The sequence below is a fragment of the Nelumbo lutea genome, chromosome 1, assembly GCF_056320005.1.
Source record: "Nelumbo lutea isolate HS-2025 chromosome 1, American lotus-T2T, whole genome shotgun sequence".
Classification (NCBI taxonomy): Eukaryota; Viridiplantae; Streptophyta; class Magnoliopsida; order Proteales; family Nelumbonaceae; genus Nelumbo; species Nelumbo lutea.
Window position 1 is genome coordinate 27514025 of NC_142684.1, and position 17874 is coordinate 27531898.

The 17874-nt window shown below is 39.2% G+C and overlaps 1 long non-coding RNA gene across 1 annotated transcript; it reads right to left on the minus strand.

Annotated features, from left to right (window-relative positions):
* Positions 1-10434: 10434 nt before the first annotated feature.
* Positions 10435-17113, minus strand: LOC148874069 (uncharacterized). Its single transcript, XR_016105835.1, has 3 exons — positions 16981-17113; positions 11536-11739; positions 10435-11216 (listed from the first exon to the last, which is right to left on the minus strand). It is a non-coding gene; the product is annotated as an uncharacterized LOC148874069 (long non-coding RNA).
* Between the last annotated feature and the right edge of the window lie 761 nt (positions 17114-17874).

Genomic DNA, 17874 nt, shown 5'->3' on the forward strand with positions numbered 1-17874 from the left:
CCTTGCTTTTAGAGTTAGTAGGCGATCGAGGTGGTGGGTGTGATTGAGACCCATGACAGCGCCGAACAACCACGCAGTAGGAGATGGAAGCCAACGAGCACATCGACATCGAGGCCATATGGAGATGCATGTCCAAGGTCGAGGCTTCTTTCTTTTTTCCCTTTTGTAAAGGCAAATTTGAATGAAAATACATAGAGTTTTTTGCCATGTTGAGTTTCTTGTAAAAATGTGTCTTTTCTTTTTTCTTGTTGTTTTTTCTTTTCTCTCATGCAAGGGGCCTATGCCTCCCCCGAAGTGGCAAATTTTGTACAGAAACTAGTAACCGCTAACTTAGCTACTTGCGAAGGCACTCTGCCTCAAGGATTTTTAGCTAAGGCTGACTCCTGGTGTCGAGGTTTTGGGACCCTCTGCCTTAGCGAAAAGGAGAGGGGACATCACAGAAGTTCATGTTAAGTAATGGACTTACAGGCCGAGGCCTAGCGAATGACACTTGGCTGAGGTTGCAGAGTGCTTTTGCCCAGGAGTAGCATTAGTTGCTTAGTGTGTTGTACATCGTGTTTCTTGTTAAGTAATGGGCCAATATTGGCTCCTTGGCCATCAAAAAGACTCACTTCTTTCGAGGGTTTTTGAGGTCGAAGCCAAGGTCATAGGTCGCTCTTCACAATGGTCGAGGTCACCGAAGTTCTTGATTTAGTAAAAAATGTGACTACGCATATATGTCGTATGCCTTGAGCCAACATGTAGTCTGAGTGTATAACCTTAATGAAGATTGTATTCTATAGTCGGTCATTCAGCTAAGGAGTCCTGGCAAACTAATAAGATGAGAGCGTTTACACTAAGGTGGATCAATCCAGGGAGAGAGGAACTTGCACACTTTATTCACAAAAGTTTCAATAGCCTTGTTTACATCACTGATAATACATCTGGAGGTTTTCAGAATTCCATGTATAGGGTACTGGTCTTCCACTCATGTATGCCAGCAAAAAGGTGTCGGGGCCGACTACTTGCTTGATTTTGTAGGGCCCTTCCCAATATGGGCTAAGCTTTCCAACACCAGACTTGGGAACCATAACCTTCCTGAGGATGAGGTCACCTTCATTGAAATGATGCTTTATGACCCAAGAGTTGTAATACCTGGCAACTCTTTGTTGATAGGCCGACTTTGATTTGAGCTTGCTCTTGGACACCTTCCAACAGATCAAGGTTGTTCCTTATCTCTTCATCGTTCTTAGCTTCTTGGTACGCCTCGATTCGAAGTGTCAACTAGCCAATCTCTATAGGGATGACAACCTCTATTCCATATGTCAAGTTGAAGGGAGATTCACTTATGGTAGCCCAAGGTGTTGCCCAGTAGGTCCATAGAATGTTGTATATCTCATAAGGCAAAGTGAAGGATCTTCTATATAGCTTGCCTTCGAGCAGGGCATAGCGGGCTGACTACCATCGGACCTTCTTTCTTCATTCTTATCGGATGGCAATTGCTTATGCTATAGGTAGGCGAGGATGGGATCCATCCAATAGGGCTCGTCTTGGACGAGTACATTTGCTTCTCTTCTATGATAGGTTGTACTAGAGTCTTAGTTTGTATTATGCGGCCGAGGGCTGATCCCAAACAACTTGTAAGTTTGGACAAGGCATTGACTCTTATGTTCTCATCCCGTAGGACCTTGTGCAGGGAGAAGTGTTGGAAGTGGTTGATTAGTTCTTGGACTTCAGCCAGGTACTTAGCCATATTTGGTTCCCTGGCCTCATGCTCCTCGTTCACTTGGTTCATAACCAGTTGTGAGTCACTGAAGACCTCAATGTACTTGGCTCTGAGGTCTTTGGCATGCTACAGGCCGGGGAGCAGGGCCTCGTACTCGACTTCATTGTTGGATGTAGGAAAGACAAATTTCAATGCATATCCCAACTTCTTGTCGTCTGGGGCAAGAAGTATGAGGTCAGCTCCGCTACCTTTGGCGTTGGAGGATCCATCCACAAACAAAGTCCAGGTAGGTCGAGGCCTCTCACCCTCTTCTAGGGCCTAGCCGAGGGTGCGACTGAATATGCATTCGACCAAGAAGTCCACCAATGCTTGTGCTTTTATTGCGGGTCTCGGCTAATAGTGTAAATCAAACTCCAACAACTCGATGGACCACTTGGTTAGCCATCCCAAGGTTTCAGGCTTGGAAAGTATTAATTTGAGGGGTTGGTTGGTTAGTACTAAGATGTTGGTCCTAAATTTTTTGGTCGAGCCTACCAGTGCAAAGGTTATCTTCTCGGTACCTAGTCTCAACATCGGTGAGGACCTTGTTGACATAATAGACCAGCCTCTGAATTCTTTCTTCTTCTCGTACTAGAACTAAGATAACGACTTCATCCCCGATCAAGAGGTATAAGAGCAAGGTCTCTCCCCGAAGGGGTCGCGTGAGTAGAGGAGGCGATGCAAGGTAAGACTTGAATTCTTCAAAGGCTTCCTAGCACTCTTCGGTCCATTGGAAGTCCTTCAGCTTTTTGATAGCTCGGAAGAAAGGTATGTAGTGGTCGGTTGACTTAGACATGAATCGAGGGTCTCCATGTCAAATATGGCTCGTATTTTCTTGGGATTGGCCTCTATGCCTCGTTGAGTTACCACAAAACCTAGAAACTTGCTCAAGGTGACGCCGAAGGCACACTTGTTGGGGTTTAACTTCATTTTGTACTTCCTTAACACCTCAAAGGTCCCGTCGAGGTCCAATGTGTACTGGCTGGCCTTTAAGCTCTTCACCACCACGTCGTCAACATAAGCATCGAAGTTCATCATCACCTGGTCCTTGAATATCTTGTTCACTAGCCATTGATAGGTAGCTCTGGTGTTCTTCAACCCAAAAGGCATCACTTTGTAGTATTCGGTGATGAATGAGGTATTCTCTTCATCTCCAGGGTGCATCTTGATTTGGCTGTACCCAAAGAAAGCGTCCATGAAGCTTAACAACTTGTACCATATGGTGGCGTCGACGAGTTGATCAATCCTCGTCAAAGGAAAGCTATCTTTGGGGCAGGCCTCATTGAGATTTGTGAAGTCAATGCATATGCGACATTTTCCATTAGCTTTGTTAACCATGAACACATTAGACGACTATTTAGGGTACTGCACTAGGTGTCGGATTGGGCTGTCTTTGATATGCCAATCAGTGAGATCCTTAGAGGGGGTCAAAAACCTGGGTATGTTGGGACAGTCCGAGAATTCATCTAAGTGGGTGATCATAGTGACAGGATTAGCCCATTTGTCAGACAAAGTGAATGGTTGGGGATGCACTCTCTCTGATGGAAACCTAAAACTACTGGCAGTTGATTTCAACTGTTGAAATTTGTTTTACAAAATATATTTATATAAAGATATTATAAATAAATAAATATATATATATATATATATATATATATATATATATATTATGTTTTCAAAATGTTTGCAAAAGGTTTTAATTCCCGAGATCCATGTGAATAGAGAGTGCAATACTATTTCTTGTAGCCGAGGGAGAGGTCATCTCTTGTCGGATAGTGTTTGATCATTATGGGCTGAGAGGTTAAGTGTAAGACCATTGAGGGTAATACCTGATGAGCTAATCTTGCATCTGCCCACAGTCATTGGGTTTTTATAAGGTGGCTGGACCCAAGGGCCATTTAGAGTAAATGTTGGGCCCATTAAGAGCCCATGGTAATGGACTCAGGGGTTCATTGTATCCTACAGTGAATTCGACCAGGCCTTGTAACAAAGGTTGGGTTGAACCCATGTGGCTGATGTGTAGATCAATGTTTGGGTCCCATGCCACACAAGGAGAGCCAACTGGGCAACATGTTAAAAGGTTAAGTGAGCATATAAAGTTAATGGGCCTAAAGCCCAATTCGAGCTGGGTTAATTAGATTAATTAAATATGGGCAAATCTGGGTTTGGATCAGCAGATAAGGATAAGAGGATAAGCCTTATCCACTTAAAGAGTCCATATCCAAATAAAGATTTGGATAAGGAAACTCCTAATTTGATTATGATTAAGCTAATCTTAAACTGCGGATAAGATAAGGGGTTAACTTTATCACTTAAAGAGTCCAGATCCAAATAAAGATTTGGATCAAGAAACTCCTAATTAGATTAGGAGGTTGTCTCTTTAAGGCTATAAATAAGAGAGCAGGGCGGACATGCAATACACACCAGACAAGACATAGAAAAGTGCAGAGCTCTTCCCTGTTCTTGTCGCCCCTACCCAGTTCGATCTCCACTTGTGGGAGTGATCAAGAATTGTTCTTGATATTGCTTCTTGGCAGAAGAAGCAATTTGAAGTCGTGCTCACCAGCCCTCTACCCCATTCTTGCTGAAGAATTCGGTTCTAAAACAGGGAATGTGATTCCCAGATGGGAGAGAGAGAAATTTTTAAAATTTTGCCCAACCTTCCTACGAGGTTCAACCATCCATATGATGGATCTCTCATCTCCCTTCAAGGACGAGATGGCCACCTTGAGTGCATGAAGGGTCTCCCTCCCTATGATGGCATTATATGGGGAGCCTATCTTCACAACCAAGAACTCGGTCATCTAGGTGACTTGTTGTGGCTAAGTCCCTACTGCGACTGGTAGGGTTATCTTCCCTCCGTTCTTGATGGCTGCTCTAGAGAACCCAGCCAACGGCATGTCCACAGGTTGCAGTCAATTTGGTGTTAGTTGCATCTTCTTATCCCTCCACTCCCTTTTGGTTTCAGATCTGGTCTAGTTTAGGTTTAAGATTAGTTATTGGAAATGCAGTTTTCTAAAATAGGGAATGTGATTCCCACATGGGAGAGAGAATTTTTTGAAATTTCGCCCAACCTACCTGTAGGGTTTGGCCATCCATATGATGGATCTCTCATCCCTTCATATGGCTACAAGAGTGATATTTGGAGCTTGGGACTAGTTTTGCTAGAATGTACCATAGGCTTACTACAATAGTTATGGGTTTCTCTTACTACTACAACGAACTTTAGTTTTCTGCTCTTTGGAGCCTTGAAATGGAACCAAATATGGGAATTGTTTGTAGTCCTTGTGTATTGTGTCATGGTTAAATAGAGTATAGCAGAAGATTGATAAAATATCATCTAAATAGAAGATAAATGCTACTGCATAATGATATATGTTCCTTATTCAATGAATGCTCAGAATCGCCTACTATGTTTGATCATGTGGTCATTTACATTTGTTTGCCAAATTTGAAATCTATACCTCAAAGTTAAGATTCAAGTTCATTTAGCTTAATTGTGATGCAACTAATAATTTTCCAGAGTTGGATGGTTGAATTGGTCATACTGCATTCACATTTTATTGAATGCAATTGTACTATTGTTCAACTCTATTTCAATGTTTTTTGATAGATAAAAAAGATTCATTGTATTATCAAAACAGAAGTACATAATGTCCAACACTCCAAACAGTGAAAATCAATTCCAACCTCTAAGCCTTCTCTTTCTGGAACAATGATGCAATTCATGGTTCCTATCAACTTGCCACTTCTGCTTAATGCTTTCTCATATTTTGTTGTTTAATTGCTTATTTAATGGTCACATAAACAGGCTGCTCAAGATGGCATGGACATTATCAATGGACTTGGCCAACATTACATTTTGCCATCCTATGACAACATGTGAGCCTCCTTTAGTCCAAGTTCTTGTAGTTCGTGGACTTCGCCAGTTGAATGCCCTGTAGTACACCAATTACTTATGCCCTTGTAGAGTCAACAATCCTATTAGATATGAGTATAGTGCCCATACATCTTTGAGTTTTTTAAAAGTCCACTTCTCTAGATGGACCTTGGTTGCCCATGATACTGCCATGAAGATATAACCGGATTCAAACGGGGTGAATTCGAATTTGATTCGATAAAAAAAAACAAATGATTTGAATTTGAATTTGAATCCGTTGGATTTTGTATTCAATGGTTTGAATTCGACTCAAACCTTTTCATTGGATATTCAATACAGATCCGATTCGATTCGATTGAACATTTTTTAATCAAATACCCGATTCGATCCGATTCAAATATCACCAATTTAACCTGTAACCTATGCATTATCAACAATTTAACACACTTCTAAGCATAAATTTAACCTATAAATTTTGACCATTTTAATTTACACTTAACACAAATTTTCGAATCAAATATCCGATTCGATCTGATTCAAGTATCACCAATTTAACCTGTAAATTTTCACCAATTTAACTTACACTTAACACAAATTTAACCTGTAAAATTTCAGCAATTTAACCTCTTAATTATCAACAATTTAACATTGACTTTTAACATAAATTTAACATGAAAATTTCACTATTTCAGCAATTTAGCCTGTGAATTTTTTAACAAATTAACTTGTGAATTATCAGCAATTTAACCTGTAATTTTCAGCAATTTAAGATAAACTTCTAGCACCAATTTAACTTGTAAATTTTCAGAAATGCCCAAATATTATATTCAATTTAATATTCAGACAAACCTATTCTGATATTCAATTTAACATTAAGAAAAAAATATCATACATAATTGGATTAAAGTAGACTTTAAAAATATAATAAACATGTATAACAAAAAATGAAAAATCAGATTGGGCATTCCATAACAAAATAAAAATTATACATAAATGAAAATTCATATAGTGCATTTCAGATCTCAGACTTGTGTTTGTCTCACTGTCTGCATACAACATATTCAATTAATCAATTTAATATTCATACACGCAAAAAACAAAAAAAAAAAAAAACAAACACTCATACAAAAACCTAAACAGCTAAGCAAAGTATGTGTTTGGTTCCGTTTATGTTTATTGAGTAAACGTTGCCACATAGGCACGCTATCAGCAAAGGCCTCATTAATTGCATCCATATGTATCGGTGTTTGCAATTCTGTGCACCTCTCCCATTTCAGGAAGCTTCATTTTGGAGCTTCCTGGCACTTTGCTGATGTGGTGCCTGACGCCTATGTGTCATAAACGCCATCATTAATTGCTTTTCTCGATTTTGCAGTCACACAAGTACAAAACATTTACTCAATATCTTACTCGAACAAACTTAAACGGCTAAAACTATTCCATATGATAAAACTCATAGAAAAGGGGATAGAAATAAATAGAAGATGGGGGAAGAAAGATTACTGGTGGTGCTATTGAGTTGTGAATGGCTAAATGCTAGGCAACCGACGACTAGGAATGGTCAAAATTGAACCAAATGGGTGAATGGCAAGTCATCAAGTGGCAACCTACGACTAATCACCAGCGAGGGCAGTAGGCAGCAACACAGTGGCGTGCGACAGCTAGGGTTCTTTGCCTTCTTCTCACTTTCACTTTTTCAGTTGTTTAGAAGTTAGAAGAGAGGAAGAGTCTAGGGTATTTGGACTCCACTTTTTAGTTTTTACTTTTGTTAGATAGGACCTCATTTTTAAATTTATAATTTTAGACCTATGTAATTAATTAAATTACATTATATTATTTTAAAACAAAATATTAAAATGGGGTATAAATGTCATTTTATAATAATTATAAAAAATAATATTATAATATATATATATATATATATATATATATATATATATATGTGAAGGGTCAGATCAAATCAGATCTTTCTTGGGATCGAATTAGGGGGTGATTCAAATTTGATCCAAATTCCAAAACGAGTCCAATTTTGTAATCCGATCTAATTCGAAAGTCCGAAGAGGGATGAATCTGCTAATTTCGAATCGGATTAGAATCTGATCCATTTGCACCCCTAGGGCTACCGAGGGTTCCTTGACAAGGGGTAGTTTTTCAGACTAAAAAGGAAAAAACATAAATATCTTTGTTTTCCTTTCATCCTTTGGCTGTAGACCTTCTGCCTTGCATCCCTATTATCCTGGTTAAGACTGGTATAGATTCATTATGCCATTAATAACAGTAGGTCCATGTTTCTGTGTGTCTTCATATGTTTGCTTGTGCATTTGCTAAATCAAGAAAATGATTAATATGTTTTCTTTCACCTAATGAAACTAAGCAAGTTGCATTCCATCTAGGAAACAATTGATTTAAATGTTATGCCTTTATTAGCAATGAAATTTGTAAGTTAATTTTCTTGGTACTTGGAGAAAAAAGGGGTAAAACCTCTCCTTTAAGAAAGTATACTTGTTGGTCAATGTATGAGCTTATCAGCTGTACCAAAATATTTTGAGCATTGTGTATTAGGATTTAGGACCTTGTAAATAATTTTAGTGTTGGTCCCTGAATGAAAATACTGAATCTCACTGAATTTCTTAAACATTGAAGATAATGAGAAGAGAATATTTGTCTTTTTTTTTTTCTTTTTTCTTAAGTTACTCTTGTTCAAAAATATATACAAACTCTCTACTTCCAAATAGTCCTAAACATGGCAAATTGGAGGATATTCCAGACAATTGTAATTTTTCCCTCGTTATAAAACATATAGAAGGCCAAGAGAAAATAACTCAAGGAACATTGTATGTGGTGACACAATACATACCAAAGAACTCCAAATGTAAGACTACACAACGAGGATGATGATGCAATATATCAAGGGACAGTTGGACGGGGGCACTGGTTTTACATTAACAATTATCATCTTTTACTGTTGACATTAGGTCTTCTAGGTTTTGTTTGGCCTTGCCCTATCCTTTTTTGGGGGCTTATATTTGCACCACTTCTTTTATATTAAATAGAAGCTTAATGTTACTAAGAAAAAGAAGTAAAATTAAAAAAAAAAAAAAGAAGAAAGGAAAAAGAATAAAATAAGAGTGATTGAATGATATGCAGTAAAACGCATGTTGCAGATGGGAACTCTTCTCGGAATCAAGTGATCAACTGCTGACATCTTAAGTACTGCATTTATTGATTGCCTTGCATAAGAAGATCGTGTTATCTGCAAACTAGAGATGAAAAATCTTGACGCTATCATTACTCAATGACAACTTTTCTTTTGCTATTGCTGAGATATTTTGAAATGCCACTTGAAAAGTGCAACTGCTGTTTTATTACCAATAAGACCAATATCTTACCCATCCAAACAGTGTTTGTAAGAAATAAAGGAAAGTACATATTTTCTTGAAGAGATGACCCCATATAGTTGGGTTCTTGGATGATGATGATGATGACATTTTCTTGAAAGCTTTTTGTGAAGAAAATATCTATATTGCCTCAATAAGTATCTATATTTACACAAATGTGGCTAATTTCTTGGCGCAATGGTAAAGTCTTGGGAGGGTGAGAATGTGGATTCAAGTCTGAAAGTGGTCACTATAAAAAGAAAATGCCAAGCTTAGGTTTGTGTCCAGTCTATTCTTCCTAAGACCTCAGAGAGCATGGACTATTGTTACATATACAAGTGTTCAAAGAATGGCAAGATTAGTTCTTGGAACAAAGTAATGGAGTCAAAGGCATGATTGGTGGAGTTCTAGTGGTTGTCCTGCTTTAGTGCTAGTGTAGCTCTAAGGATGCAATGGTTCTTGGTAAGTTTCTGCTTCTCAGAAGTAAAACTCGATACCTTACACTGAGTTTCCAATATTTAAAACAGTTTCTCCTATTTCATGAACAGTCCACATTCTATTGGTTTCCTTGCACCATTGGATGGAATCCTGTTGGTACATCCTAAGTGTCTGCGTAATTAGCTTATTCATTAAATTACTTTTTGTTGTGTTACAACTATTGTGAAGGCAGTGTAAGACATACTCCTTGATGCAAGTGCTATGATCAAACGAGTAGAAATGTATAAAGAATACATGAAGCAGATACTGGTTCCTAGACCTTATCCATCGACATTGAGCAAAACATTAGATAGACCATCGAGAACATGGCCTTCATCCTAGAGCCTGCACGCTGCAGCATGTGCATTTTTTATGTGGAGAACTTTGTTTCTACGAATCACTTAGGGGGGGTGCTATCCATCATTCCATCACCGGACACTGAAGGTAAGTCGATGAGTCATGAATCATCCAGCGTCCATTCATAATCCGAGACCAAAAGAAATTAATTTACCACATGGAGAACTTCAAAGTTGGCATAGATGTTAGATGATAGAACTGCCTTCTCTTGTCATGTCAGAAATAGACAACCCAATCACCCCATCATCCCCAACGTAAGAAGGGGGAAAGAGAATGGTTGCCCACACTACATAATAAATCACCTGAATAAGTTATTTCCTGAGTCCTGACCACAAAAAGCTTTTTAAAAGAGGGTAAAAGGCTAAATATCCAGATTTGAATATATATACTTTTAGTCTAGCATAGGAAAAAGAAGAGAAAAAGCAAAGACCAGGAAATTTTTTTGTAAAATTCCAACCTCACAGTTAATCAAGAGTCTGATAACTTATTACAAGCAACCCCCAAAAAAAAACAAGCACAAGGAAAAGTTCACATTCCAGCCCTTTTCTACTTTTGCCTTGATGTATATTTACATCTCTCTCTCTCTCTCTCTCTCTCTCTCTTAGAACGGCAAGGCAAATAAGATGTGATTAATTACATCAACCAGCATCTAAACCAATTTGTCACAATATGATCAGGACTAGTAATTAACAACATGTTTACTTCATTTCACATTTCACATAGGGTAGAAGGGGTTATATAGCATTAAAAGAGATATCTTTGTCAAAGCACTTAATGAATGAAGCACTAAAATTTACTCTCTTTCAAAATACCCAAAGGATATGACCAAGTATGTGTAGCAGGACCCCAACTTGAAAAGCTTATTGCCCAAAAGTGTTGATAGTGATTGTAGACCAGATTGTCTGGATTTTGAGCCCAACCTCACACCAATAGGAGGGTAGGTACCCAGGTTGGACACTTGGCAAGAAGGTTCAATTTCTTGCCTACACAGTAAAATGGTTTTTCTTTTTTAGTGAGTGAATTTTACAGGTCAAAACCTAGGTGGCCCTTGTGTAAAACTGCAAAAGGTACTATCCATCAAATGGACAAAATACATTAAAAGATACAAAGGCTGCAACTTAATTGTCCAGTTATATAGCAGTTTTACATAATAAGAAAAAACAAAGTGTGAACTTGTGGAATGGGGAACACAATTCATGTCCTATTCAAAGAACATCAATGGTCCCCCCAAGCCAATATCTTGAGTGTTGCAAATCAAAAATACTGTAACTTGTAAGAATTTAATAGAAAAGGTTAAGAGGGAACTTACTACCCACTCCTTGTGATCAAGGTCATAAGTCTCACCACTGTTTGGATAAATAATTATCAGTTTAGATGTCACCTGTGGGGTTAGCCAGTCAAACAATGAGAGTTTATTCTTTCTGTTAAAGGAAAATGTTTTATTAAAAGAGAAAAAGGTAATACAAAAAAGAGGTGACAAGGTGTCACCCCCAATACAACACAGAAACAAACAAGTATTCAGCATAGTGCTATCTGGTGAACAATAACAGAGCTCTGGTCTTTTTTGCGAAAAATACATGCATTGTTCAATGAATTCACACATTGATTGCAAAGTCATCTAAGATGAAAAGTAAAATAAATAAAAAGCTCTTTCATATTTAATCCTGATTAAAGAACAGCATAGAAGAAGAGGATTATACCTTACAAACTAACAAAACAAAATCATGAACAACCCTTGGAGGAGTGCAGTTAATTCCAACAGCAACAACCTTCTTACATGAATCAGCAACAGATGCACATTCAAGAAAAGAATCTCCAGTAACTACATTGATACCATCCTTAGAGTTGAATGAAAACCATGCCGGAATCTTTATGTCATCTCCCTCGAGAAGTTCAGCATAGGCCTGCATGACCACCAACCAAACCAAGAGATAAAGTCAATACCAAACTGAAAAGTTCAAACCAAGTACTACAATGGGAATATCATTTTTGATAAACCCTACTCACTTAACATACACTGGTAAACCTGCTTGGATGTTCTACCAAATCATCAGTTTGGCTCAATAAATAGGACCCTCAAAACTGCACAAACAAAATGCTAAACATCCACCTACCATTAATGGTCCAATTTATTCTGGCATCTCTTTCATGGCTGAACCATTTACTACAGCTGTCTAGATTTTGGATCTAGATCAGAGAGTATGTAGTTCTTAGAAAAGGCTCATGCCACTTATTGAGAAATTTCAATAGTTAATTCTATTAACCCTGTTGACAGGTGTATTATATGTACTGTACACAGGTTTAGTGCCCGCAGGGGTATTTTTGTAACTTTGTAATCCTTTTGTGTTGTACGGCCAGTATAGTATAAATACAAATGCTTCACTCGCATGAAGCAGTTCTTTTGAGGCCTTAAGTCTGCAGCCTCTTCTCTCTTCTTCTTCTTCTTCTTCTTCTTCTTCTTTTCTGCTCAACATGGTATCAGAGCAGGACCGACTAGACCTGGAAAACAACCAGCTGAGGTCTCTCTTCACTGCTGCGTAGGAGCTATGGTCCTGATGCTCGAAGACAAGGAAGAGGAAGCATTCTCTAATGCTGCAGTTAGTCTCCTCTGCCGAGTATGGTTCTGCTACAAGAGAGCTGACTGTTCAACTTCCTAGCACAGAAAAGAGTTCTACTACATGTTTTCTGGGGTTGCTCGGCTAAGAAGACTGTGGAAAAATATCCTAGATGTACAAAGAAGGGTTCTGGCCTGCAGAGAAGATTGGGTCCATGAGTGTATTGCTTATTCATAGTTCGGGTGATCTGGGTACTGAACTAAAGTTTCTCTGTTTATGGTTCTCTTCTTGCCCTCTTTCGATGGACTGTTAATGTCCTAAAATCTGAGTAGGGACTGTTTGTTTTTCTTTTTCTCCCTCCTTCGACTGTGTGCTGCTCTATTCAGCTCTCTAAGGGACTGTTGTTGAACCCTAAACCCTAAGTGACTGTTTGGCTGCCCTGGAAAGTGGATATCAGCCGATTAGGTGTGGTGAACCACCACTTGTATTGCTGTATTGTTGTTCCTACTGAGAAGCTGCATGAAAGTTGTAAAGTTGTAGGTCATTTAGACCTAGTTACACTGCAAGTGCAGTGTTCGTATGTTGTTCTGTGGACTCCTACAAAGGGTAGGTCATACAAACTAGTACTGCAGCTGCAGTGTTTGTGTTTGGTTCTCTGTGAAACCGAAAATCATCAAGTGCCTAGTTGTGGACTGTAACAGCTTTGTAAGGCAGTGTGCCTTTGTTTTGAGTACTTCTAAACCTAGAATCATGAATAAGGAAAGATTGTGGTGCACTAATTGTCAGAAGCTCCGGCACACCAAAGATACTTGTTGGGATCTCCATGGAAAACCAAAGTGGGCTCAGGATTTACCTAAGAAGCAAGGCTCAGATGTAATTAGAAGACCCAGGCAACAAGGTATCAAGAAACACCACATGGCAAATATGGTTACTCGGGAGAATCAGTCCTCCACTTCTACTGTGACTCAAACACCACATAGCCAACACAGCTACTGTGACCATTTGGAGCTTTATGGTAGAGCAATTCGCCAGATGGATGCTCCTCCCACCACCTCTTGTGCATCCATATCAGGTAATCCTGCCATAGTTTTCCATGCCTCTTCACACAACCTTGACCCTCCATGGATCATCGATTCTGGAGCGTCAAAACACATGACTGGTATGTCCTCTTACTTTCAATCTTATCACCCTCTTTCCGAAAGAGATAAAGTGAGACTAGCTGATGGATCATACACTTCCATAACTGGTCAAGGAACTCTCTCTCTTCCCCTCGGCCTTACTCTTTTTGATGTTCTTTATGTTCCAAAATTCCCTATGAATTTGTTCTCAGTCAGTAGTGTTACAAATTCCTTAAACTGTTTTGTGACTTTTTTCCCTACCCATTGTGTGATTTCAGGATCTGGCATCGGGGAGGGCAATTGGTAGGGGACGTATGGTTGATGGACTCTACATGCTGGAGAATACAGTTGGCCTTCATGTTACAGAGTCTATGAGTCAATTCAAAAAGAGTAAAATGTACTTGTGGCACTGTCGTTTGGGTCATTTGTCTTTTGAGACCTTGAAATTGGTTTTCCCAGAACTGTGTAAGTCAATGTCTGTTTCTAATCTTTCTTGTCAAACGTGTCAGTTAAGCAAGCATTATAGAACTCAATTTCCTCAAAGAAATAGTAAATCCGAGTTTCCTTTTCACATTGTGCATTCTGATGTGTGGGGCCCTGTTACTTTACCTTTTGAGAGTGGCTACAAGTACTTCATTACCTTCATTGATGATTATTCCAGATATACTTGGGTATATCCAATGCGAACCCGTGAGGAAGTACCAAAAATTATCCAAGATTTTCAGCGGATGGTCTTCACCCAATTTTAGACCGAGATTCAAATATTTCAGTCAAACAATGCAAAAGAGTTTTTTCATAGTGACCTCACGGAGTTCTTTGCTTCACATGGCTCTCTTCATCGGAGCTCTTGTGCCCATACGCCACAACAAAATGGTGTGGCTGAACGGAAGAACCGACACCTCCTTGAAGTGGCACGAGGTTTACTACTCCACATGAATGTTCCCAAACGTTTTTGGCTTGGGGTTGTCCTCTGTTCTACATATCTCATTAACCGAATGCCCTCTCGTTGGTTAGAGTACAAAGCCCCACATCAGCTTCTCTTTCCTAAGGCCCCTTCTTCTTTCTATCCCTCCTCGTGTTTTTGGTTGTCAGTGCTTTGTCCAAAACCTTTCTCCCACTCGGGGGAAATTGGACTCTCGTGCTATCCCGTGCATATTTCTTGGCTACTCATTCTCTCAGAAAGCGTATCGTTGCTTTGATCCTGTTTCTCGAAAATTCTATGTCTCCATGGATGTTACCTTTTTTGAAGATGAGCCCTTCTTTCCTGTTTCTCCTCAGGGGGAGTGTAGGCATGAGGAGAAACTGGTTAAGCTTCCCCCTCTTCCTAATCCTTCTTCTTTTCCACCTCTTCCTGATCCTCCACCTTTTTGTGTCTTTTCTCGTCATCATAAAGGCCAACCAAGTTCAAGAGCTGTGGAGAATTCAGAAGTTGTACCTCAAGTGCCATCAAACTCCTCGGGGGAAGATCATACTCTCTCAGGTAACTTGATTCCCCATGATAGTCCTGACCCCCCTGTTGCTAATGATCTTGACCTTCCTATTGCTCACAGGAAAGGTGTTAGGTTGTGCACCACTAAACACCCCATTTCCAACTTTGTCTCCTATGAGAACATCTCACCTTCATTTCGTGCCTTCCTTACCTCCATTGACAGTATCCCTATTCCCAAGAATGTGGCTGAAGCTCTCTCAGTACCAGAATGGACAAATGCCATGAAGGAAGAAATTGATGCTTTTCATAAGAATGGTACGTGGGAACTTGTTGATCTCCCTAAGGGTAAGGTTCCAGTTGGATGTAAATGGGTGTTCACTGTTAAGCATGGGGCTGATGGAACTGTGCAGAGGTATAAAGCTCGTTTAGTGGCAAAGGTTTTTACTCAAGTATATGGAGTTGATTATGCAGAAACCTTTGCCCCTGTTGCCAAAATGAACTCTATTAGAGTACTTTTCTCTCTTGCTGCAAATCTGAGTTGGGATCTACATCAGCTCGACATCAAGAATGCCTTCTTGAATGGTGACCTTGAAGAGGAAGTTTATATGGTTCAACCCCCCGGTTTTTTGGCTCAAGGAAGTGAACAGAAAGTGTGCAAGTTAAAGAAGTCTTTATATGGGCTGAAGCAATCACCAAGAGCTTGGTTTAGTAGATTTCATACTGTGGTTCAATAGAGGGGATACAAGCAATGTTAGTCAGATCACACACTGCTTGTAAAAAGGGTAGAAGGTAAAATGGCTGCCCTAATAGTATATGTGGATGACATAATTATTACTGGTGACTGGGAGGATGAAATTCAAAGTTTGAAGGGCTTCCTTGCCACTCAGTTCGAAGTGAAAGATCTAGGACCCGCCAAATACTTCCTTGGAATTGAGGTTGCCCGATCAAAAAAGGGTATCTTCATCTCCCAAAGGAAATATGTCCTAACTTGCTTAAGGACACTGGAAAGACTGGGGTTAAACTAGCTGACTCTCCCATTGACCCCAACCATAAGTTAAGTGACAGCCAAGGTGAACCTCTTAAGGATGTGAAGAAATTTCAGAGGCTTGTAGGAAGATTGTTGTACCTCTCTATGACTCGTCCAGACATAGCATATGTTGTTGGTGTCTTTAGCCAGTTCATGCATGCACCTAGGTCCACTCATCTTGAAGCAGCGGAGAGAATACTACGGTATCTTAAGAAATTCCCGGGTGCTGGCTTACTATTCCAGAAACATGGACATTTGAGAGTTGAAATTTACACAGATGCGGATTGGGTTGGATCTCAAAGTGACAGAAGGTCTACTAGTGGTTACTGCACCTTTGTTGGAGGGAACCTTGTTACTTGGAGGAGTAAAAAGCAAACCGTGGTAGCAAGATCCAGTGCTGAAGCTGAGTACCGTGCAATGGCACACGGAATAGCCGAAGGTATGTGGATAAAGAATCTATTGGGAGAGTTGGGTTTTCCAGTTGACAAACCCATGACTCTTCTCTGTGACAACAAGGCAGCTATAAGTATCGCTGCCAACCCGGTACTATATGATAGAACAAAGCACATTGAAGTTGACAAGCACTTTATCAGAGAGAAAATCATCACAGGCAAAGTATGCACTCCATACATCAGCTCTGAAGACTAACTAGCAGACATCTTTACAAAAGGGCTAAATCATTCCAGACACCAAGGTCTCTGTGACAAGTTGGGCATGATTGACATCTATGCTCCAACTTGAGGGGGAGTGTGTGTATTATATGTACTGTATCCAGGTTTAGTGCCCGTAAGGGTATTTTTGTAATTTTGTAGTCCTTTTGTGTTGTACGGCCAATATAGTATAAATACAAATGCTTCACTCGCATGAAGCAATTCTTTTGAGGCCTTAAGTCTGCAGCCTCTTCTCTCTTCTTCTTCTTCTTCTTCTTCTTCTTCTCTGCTCAACAAACCCTTTGTAAGTTAAAAACAAGAGAGAAACCAATCACTATCATTTGCTACAAGCACCAAAGAATGTACCTGTGCTTCCAGCTTATTCGGAATTGTTTCAAATGCAATTAGGTCAGCACCTGATTCTGCTAAAACCTGAACCTTTCTCCTATGAAAATCTTTCAAAGTTGCTAGAGTAACTGCACCACCATAGTCCCCACTGCAAAACAACACAAGGAAAAGAATACATATATTAACATGAAAGTTTAAATAGAACCTAACATGAAATTAGTAAAGCCATAATGATACAGCACATCCTGGAAACAATTTATTGTAGTACTACAAGGGCTGCAAATAATTAGATAATTACATAATATGAAACATATATTTACCATTTATAAATAAAATGATAAAATTTAACATGAAATTTAATGATACACCACGGTAACAATTTAAGAGCCCCAGTGGGCCGGTACTAATTTAATATAGTACTACGGGGAGTGTGTATCATTGGATGATGAACAGTGAAACAGAAAATAAAGGTGGAAATTAGAACCGTGTTAAGAGTATTCAATTGGTAGAATATATGACCTTACATAAAATGAGAAGCTATTAAAATCCTATGGCAGAAATATATGACATTAAATAACATTATAATGCTATATTTTGCTATATTAGGCTACTTGTCTTCTCTGGCTGAAAATCAGCACACTTATCAGATACACTTTTACCATTCCAGCAGGTTTTCTTTCCCTTTTATTACTATAGTTTTCCTATTACAGGCTTGGACAGTTACTTCTTAATAGATTTAAGACAACCATATAGGTTGTTTATACAAGTCACAAGTGAGGATCTCTATCAGTTCATCTTTTTTTTTATCAGTTCATCTTCACCAAATGGATGCTGTAACTTGTGACAAACCACATCAATCTTCTGTTCTATTCATGTGTTCTCCCCTCTTTTATCCATTGCTATCAACAGCTA